We start from the raw sequence: 7,901 nt of genomic DNA on the forward strand, positions 1-7,901 counted from the left end.
GAGGAAAACCTGGAGCAAATAATGCAAACACAGGGATAACCTAGAGATCTATGCTGAATAATGTTGTGGCTAAGATACCAACTGAACCGTAGTGCTGTGGGTGAGTGAGCTGGTTGAGGTAAAGAAAATGCAAACAGAGAAAATACAATGATACCTTGGCTAACAAAGATAACTTGTTCCAAATTTGTTAGCTGAAATGTTTGTTAGCCAAAACATGGTTTGCCATAGGTTTCCAAAGAAAATCATTAAATTCATTCTGGATGCTGCCCACAATTTAAAGATAAGTTTTATAAAAATAGTAAAAAGCACAGTGTAAAAGGTCATAAACTCACCTAAGGCTGAAATAAACTGCTTCCCAATTGGAAGAGTCAACATATATCTTTTGCATGTCATGCAACCCCCCCCCCCCCCCCCCCCCCCCCCCTTTATCCTGTTTAGTTCAAAGTTACTTACCTGTCAGTCAAGTATAAATATTTCAACACACACCAATTCTTTACCCAAAAATTATTAGAGTGTAAACAATTTTGTAAATAAAAAAAAAATATTTACCTTTTTTACAATTTTTTTTTGATTATCCTTTTCAATGCCCGCAGCTCGCTTCTTGCCTCGCGCACCGTCTGGGCCACCTCTTTCCATCTCTGTTCCAATGCCTCCAGTTTGCACAGAATTTTTTCCTTTGTAGAAACTGTTTAGGAATAAAAAAGAATATTAGGTACACATAAATTGTGAGGCCGACACATGGATATGAGACATTTTCACATAAACAAGATATGAATGCTTACCAACAACACTTTTTGCCACCGGCCCTGACGTGCCTGGCTTAGGACTTTCTGGCTCTCCCTCTGATGCTGTAACAAGAGCCCAAAAAAATATTAAAAATTTCATCGACGCACAATTATATGCAACCTACCTCTCTGAAAGTTGTGTACATACATGGCTCAATTTCCACCACAGACTGGACTACCTCCTATTCTCCGGAAACCAGTATCAACTCTTTAAAAAAATAAAATAAAATACATATTTGCTGTATATTTCAAAATATTCTATATGTGTCATATTTAGAAATTTGTACAATTTTTCATTATAACCATATGCTGATATCCTACCTTCCACCTCTACTGGCTCCTCCGGACAGCCAGGCTGGTCAATTGACCCTACAATCAACTCTGCATAAAAAAAAACAAATACATATTTGCACTATATCTAAAAATAATCTATATGTCATATTTAGAAAATTGTACTATTATTGCTTATAACCATATACCGATATCCTACCTTCCACCTCTACTGGCTCCTCCGGATGGCCAGGCTGGTCAATTGACCCTACAATCATCTCTGCATAAAATAAATAAAATACATTTTTGCACTATATGTAAAAATAATCTATTTGTCATATTTAGAAAATTATACAATTTTTTTCAGATAACCATATACCGATATCCTACCTTCCACCTCTACTGCCTCCTCCGGATGGCCAGCCTGGTCAGGGGTCCCCAGAATGCACTCTGCATAAAAATGATATCAAAAAATTTTTTAAACTATAGGGAAAAAATAGGTTTTGTTATCTACCTATCTATGGAAAAATCTATGTAAAATATGGCAAAATATGGGAAAATATGGAATATGGAAAAATATGCAAAAATATCGGAAAATATGGAAAAATAAACGATCGCATCTATTGTGTGTACAATATCTGCGAACGATCGTGTCGTTATCTGTATGTACAGGATCGGTACTATACGATCGTTCGCAGATATCGTAGTGCAGGATCGTTCGTCGTTCGTTTACCAACGATAATTATTGGAAGTGTGTACGTAGCTTTAGCTGAAAAATTTGTCAGCAGGGCCACTTGTTAGCTGAGGTATCCTTGTAGTATAATCAAGGAGTGCCATCATTCTGGAATAATAGGGAAGTAGGTGCGTCCTGGGGTGGGAGTATAGTGGGTGCTTGGTGTAAACTACCAAAAAACTGAATTCCCCATGTGTGTGAATGTGTCACTTAGATTTATATATTGCATCTGTGTATACACTAATCAGTGAAAAGGTGGGATATATGAGCAGCAAGTTAGTTGTCATTTTTTTCATTTATTTACCAGTTTCAATATCAGAAACAGGAAAATCATATTCAGAAAATAACATGCATACAATCCTGGAAAGTACTGGCACACCAATAAGGTCATTGCCAAAATAATAAAATGAACAACAAATTGAAACAATAAATAGGTGAGGTGCATGAAAGACCTATCCACCCTGCCAAACACCTTTTTGATGTCCGTAGACAATTAGAAAAAAAGGTGTTTTACCTAATCTAGCTGCATAGATGCAGTTATGCACTTAGTATTATCTTTTGCTTTTATGATCAAGCTGGGTTTATGACCTCAGGGAAAGCGGCCAGTGTTTGAAGGCAATGTCGACTTGCATTGTGGTGCCTAGACAGTGCCTGCCTGTGCCAGAGAAGGTGTCTAGTGATTGACAGGTTTTGTGGGATGTTCTAAAATACAGTGGTTAGTATCCCTAAAAAGTGGACCACTGGTGAACCAAGAGGGATATGGTGCAAAGAATTTATTTATGCTGTGGTGGGGAGTGGCTAGACAATTTGGTCTGATTCCACAGAAGGGCTACTGTAGCACAAACTAGAAAAAAAAAATTCTGGCAATGCGAGAAAGGCATTTTTTTAGAATAATACCAAATTACTAAAATATGGGTAAAAGCTTGTTGAGGTGAAAAGCATCAGACCACTAAGAGAAATTGTACTTTGGATTTCCTTTTAATATATGGAACACACTATACTGTGTAGTGATATGTAGTAGTGCCTATACCAGGCAATCCCAAACCCCCCCTCTGATTTTGCTAGCAGGCGAATCCACACCCGCCACCTAGCTGGTTTCTTGGACCAAATATGTAAAAAAAAGTTAGGACTCTAAAAACAAAAAGGTGGGATTTTTAAGTGGAACAAAACCTTAAATAAAAACACGTTTAATCCTGCAGGTCTGTCAATCCATCGCGAGGTTTCTTTGTTTGGATCCCGCATCGTCCTGGTATCTGTCTTCGGTGTCCTGCGTCACCCGATTTTGCACTGCGCAGGCTCAAGATCAGGTGACATTGATGGGGGAGGGGGTTCAGATTCGCTGTGCAAGCGTGAGATGGACAATTTTTTTTCCATCATTGAAAGGGCTCTTTCTGGGAGGAGCAGCTAAGAGCCTTCCAGGATGCATGATGTAGGTATCCTGGGAGGCTTTGTGCAGTCTTTGAAACAGAAAGGGGAGGTGCTGCATTACAACTCTAGGTTGGATCACCATTTTAGGAATATCGGCAATATTCTGATTTAATCATATTTGTGGTAAAAGGTTTTTGAACAAAGGTGAGAAGAGAGAGGGAGCTGTCTTGGTGTTTGCCATTCCTGATGGCAAAAGCATCCGAGAAAATTTCATTTGCCTGAATTCTTGCTGTAGGGACTAAGTGGTGTAAGAATACCTTTGTTTCCCCCAAGTTTATATGCTGCAGAATTTTGCCCAGAAGGGTCCAGTCTACTTTATCGAACACCTTTTCTTTGTGTGTAGAAAAGCGCGTCTTGCACACATCCTAAGCGGCATCAAGGATGTTTAAAGTCTTAATTGTTTTGTTGCATGCTCCTTTAAAGGGGACGAAGAAATAGGTCTGTAACTGGCAAAACTCGCAGGGTCTATTCCTTCTTTAGGGATTGAATGTGTGTGCCTCCAGTATATCTTTCAAAACAGTGCAAGATTGGGACAGGTTTTTAAATCTCTTTAGGAAGTACAGATTTGGGGGGAAGGCAGGCATGTTTTGTATCACAAAAGTGTTTAATGCTTCCCAAAGTAACTCCTTTGTCAGAGCAGCATCCAGTGCATACCATTCTACTAATGTAAGCCTGGGCATAGTAAGGATTCTAGATAAGACTATATAAATGCCTTTCCTACTGTCAGAGACTGATTTGAAGTGGTCTTAAATATTATGCAGAGCTTTGTAATAATCCCGAAAAAATTGTGATCTCTTTAGGCAAACGACATAACACACCATCCATACCATGCACCTTGGGAATATAATATTTACCACGTTCTGTCTGTACGCTGTGGCTAATAGTCACAGGATACATGTTTTGCTATACCTAAAGAATACAGGTGTACATTTAGTTAGTGTGGCTTTAGCTCTAGTAATTCTATAATTCTGTTAAAGAGTATCCAGTAGTGTTGAGTTTAGAGAGGTTATGCTTGTTGTTAGTTGACAGATTGTAGGTTTCTAGATCATGAATCTTTCAGGAGGGCATTGATTTGAAAGTCTCTCTCCTGTTTAGGCCTGGACCCATTTTTGATCACGATGTCTCTGACAAAAGGCCTATGCACCCGCTCACACCATGGGGTACAGTTCTGGGCAAAAAAGGTCTAATTGCGAGAGCAAATCGGAGCGGTCAACCAGGTCCTGCAATAAACTTTTATTTAGTTGCCAGATCTACTTTAGATAACCTTGAGTGCTTATCAGGGAAAAAGACATGGTGTAATAGGGTAATGTTCCCGATGTCAGAACCAGAGAAGAGGGAAAGATCAGTATGGTGGACCAGGAAAAAAAAATCTGTGAGACTGTCAGATGGATTGAAGAGAAAAAGGAATAGTCGTTATTTGCGGGATGTTGGATTGTGCGCCAAATGTCACAGAACTGAAAATTGAAAAACTTGACAAACGCTGAAACGCAATGTTTAAGGACCACAAAATATGAATGTATTATGAAAAGCACAAAAAAAACACCCCTCTCAGTCAAATCAAACCTACAATAGTAGGGCAATTTGTCAATAAGTATAATAAACCTATTGCCCAGGACTTAAGGTACAATTCCATCAAAACTCTGTCTTCCACTCTAAACAATCTGGGAGAAGTTCCCTAAAGCTCGCCAAGTATCCCACTTACCAATTCAAACCATGTTGGCAGGGGAGGCAATCTAGAAAATTAGGTTTGATACTGTGGTTACATAGGGTGAACGAGAGATGCATCAGCAAGGTACCCATAATGACCAAGGCCTCGGTTCCATTTCAAGGCAATTTTAGATAGAGCACTGAGACCCATGGGAGTTTGTAATGGGAGACCAGTCCTGGAGGGTATGGCAGGGTCAGAACAGTACACAATGGCGGAGCATCGGGTTCAAGCTTTCCGACCAAATGTTGGGAAAGGTAGAGAAATAGGAGTTGTGGAGGGGTTTACAGTTGGGTCAATTGCAGGAAGCCAAATTGTCCAAGACAGGCTAAAAATATTTTCAGGCATGAAAAGAGAAAATTGAGCAAATATCACCTAGGTTTCCAAAGAAGATGTAGGACAACCACACATTAGAGGTAATGATTGGCCAGGGCGGGATCCTTTCTTAGGACCAGCTTTAGGTTGGTGCCAGAGGTGGCTTCAGGGATTCCCGATTTTAAAATTACTAACAGCAATTTTCCTGGTCATCCAACTTCAGTTATGGTTGAGAAAGCGTTTTTCTGCGTCTAAAGGTGCAATTTTTTCAAAATGTCTACTCTGAATGCCAGACTAGACTGTCTAGTGCCTCTTTGAAAGGGAAAGAGGCCAGTCTATCCAGGATACCTGCTTGAAGCTGTGATTCTAATCTGCAGGTGGAATCCAGAGCATCTAAGGAGTTAGAAAGTGAGGACAAGGATGAAGTCGGCTGAGCAGTGGCTTGGGTCAATGATCTGCCTGGCTGTGGAGAGTGAGAGGGAGCATCCCCCCGAGTGGAAGGTACGGACGCCATTTTCGATGCAGGATCAATAAGTGTCAGCTTTCAGAAGTGATGGAGATCATGCCTGGGAGTGTGGGTGTGTGGGCCAAACGATCACCTCCTGCCAGGCATAAAGATCAGTGTGGGACAGTGGCCAGACTCAAATGTATAGGCACGTGGCACAGAGCTTCAGGGTTATGGGTGCCCACCCTGCCATTCTAGGACACTCCTGTACCCGGTTGCTTCCATTAATAAATGATTTCATGTACATTTATTTAGGATTTTTTTTTTTTTGTTAGGCAATTGTGTCATGTGCATAGCTGGATTATAAAGAAGCTGCTCTGGTTTGAGTATTTATGGAACACGGGTGAAAAACAGACTGGACTATTGCTCAGTGTTTCAAAGTCCTCTTCAGAATAAATTTTGCAATTCATTTGGAAATCAAGGTCCCAGAGTCTTGAGGAAGGGAGGATAGGCGCAGAATTTAAGTTGCTTGAGGTCCAGTGTAAAGTTTTCTTAGTCTGCAAAGATTTGGGGAGCGAGTGTTGGTCCACTGTGTTTTATCAAGTCTAAAGTCAGCTCAGCTGTCTACCAAGACTTTTTAGAGCAAAGCAGAAGGTTTTTTTTAAGGCACAAGTACTATATTGTTGATTAAGGATGAGCGAGAAGGCCTCTGACAGTCTCTCAAATTTCCTTGAACAGAAGTTGGGTTCACAAAATTCAATTGGACGACTTTAAACATTATTAACACTCAATACATGTTAGAGCCACCAAATTTGGTAGGTAAGTGAAGGAGAACAGTGGCAACAAGGAAAATACAAAAGTTCCAAAAGACCTTGTGGTTTTCGAGAAAATGGCAGGCAAAGTGACAGCAGGCAAATTGGATTTTTGCGTGATTGACAGCGTCCAGAAGGCAGCACAAACATTAGGACACTCAGAAAGGGTGAACTCAACCCACTAGCAACAGTATCTGCCCTCAAAACAGCAGGAAAACCCATTGCTTATTAATGTACGCACCCCTATTGAATTTACATAGCTGCATAATTTGTTTACCCTATATAAAACCTGTTTATTAATTATAATTATTGCTAGCTGACATCATGACCTGGATGATGTGTTAGGAATGACACCCGTAAAGTTGTGGACAAGTAGTGCAGTGACATTAGGCAAAAGGATGGAGATGGAGCGTGGGTCAGCGACGGCAGTAGCAATGTGGGGCCTCTGGTCAGCTGTCGCCAGGGAGACTGCATTGGTAGGAGTCATGGAGAGCTGGGTGTAGTGCATCATCAATGCCACCCAGAAGTGTACAATTTTATTGAATGGAGTCCTGACAGGTGGCAGCAGCAACAGCAGGAGGTGGTGGGCCCTGACTGAGACGTGTGGACGGCGTTGGTAACTGGCATCTAGAGCTGGTCACTAGGCAGGCGGCAGCAGCAACAGCAGGAGTAGGTGGTGGGCCCTGAGACAGCATGGACGGCGTTGGTAACTGGCATCTAGAGCAGGGCACTGGGCAGGCAGCGGCGGCAGCAGCAGCAACAGCAGGAGTGGGTGGTGGGCAATAAATGAACCTCTATCCACAACCTTCTCCTTTCTAAATCTCTAAATTTCCTGACATTCACTGAAACTTGGCTTTCCTCAGACTCTGCATCTGGTGCTGATCTGTCCCATGAAGTCCTGCACTTCACTCATACCCCCAGACCTGGCAACAGAGTAGGGGATAGTGTGGGTCTTATTCTCTCACCTAACTGCACATACAGAGTCCTCCCACCCTGCTCTCCCTCATTTTCACCTCTTTTGAAGCCCACTCTGTCCATCTTTTCTGACCGCTACCCCTTATTGTTGCTGTTGTAAATGAACGGACAAAAGAGAAAGAGATTGAGGCCATCACCTATATGGACAGTGTAAAAGCTGTAGCTTTTGGAGACATTGCTGTGTAGGGGACTGCCTTTTTCTGTTAGCTGTAACTTTGTAAAATGGAAATAAAGATGTACAAGTGTTTCCTGCCCCTGATAGTGGCCTTAGAAAGCCCACCAGGATATAAGAAAATGCAGGAAGTACAGGGGCAGAGATGAAAACATGTGCTCAGCCAGGGTAGGTGCCTGCATTCCTTTCATGAGGCAATAGCAAGTCAATGTAAAATACGGGAATTAGGACGGAACATGGACGGCACTGGTAACTGACATC

At 41.6% G+C, this 7,901-nt stretch overlaps 1 long non-coding RNA gene across 2 annotated transcripts; it reads right to left on the reverse strand.

Moving 5' to 3' along the window:
* Positions 1-433: 433 nt before the first annotated feature.
* On the reverse strand, positions 434-1,659 carry LOC140323573 (uncharacterized). Of its 2 annotated transcripts, XR_011919401.1 has the most exons (5): positions 1,276-1,659; positions 1,107-1,166; positions 934-993; positions 783-848; positions 434-685 (listed from the first exon to the last, which is right to left on the reverse strand). It is a non-coding gene; the product is annotated as an uncharacterized lncRNA (long non-coding RNA). The 2 variants fall into 2 exon arrangements; XR_011919400.1 differs by having other exon boundaries at positions 434-848.
* Positions 1,660-7,901: the final 6,242 nt, after the last annotated feature.

The sequence above is a fragment of the Pyxicephalus adspersus genome, chromosome 2, assembly GCF_032062135.1.
Source record: "Pyxicephalus adspersus chromosome 2, UCB_Pads_2.0, whole genome shotgun sequence".
Classification (NCBI taxonomy): domain Eukaryota; kingdom Metazoa; phylum Chordata; class Amphibia; order Anura; family Pyxicephalidae; genus Pyxicephalus; species Pyxicephalus adspersus.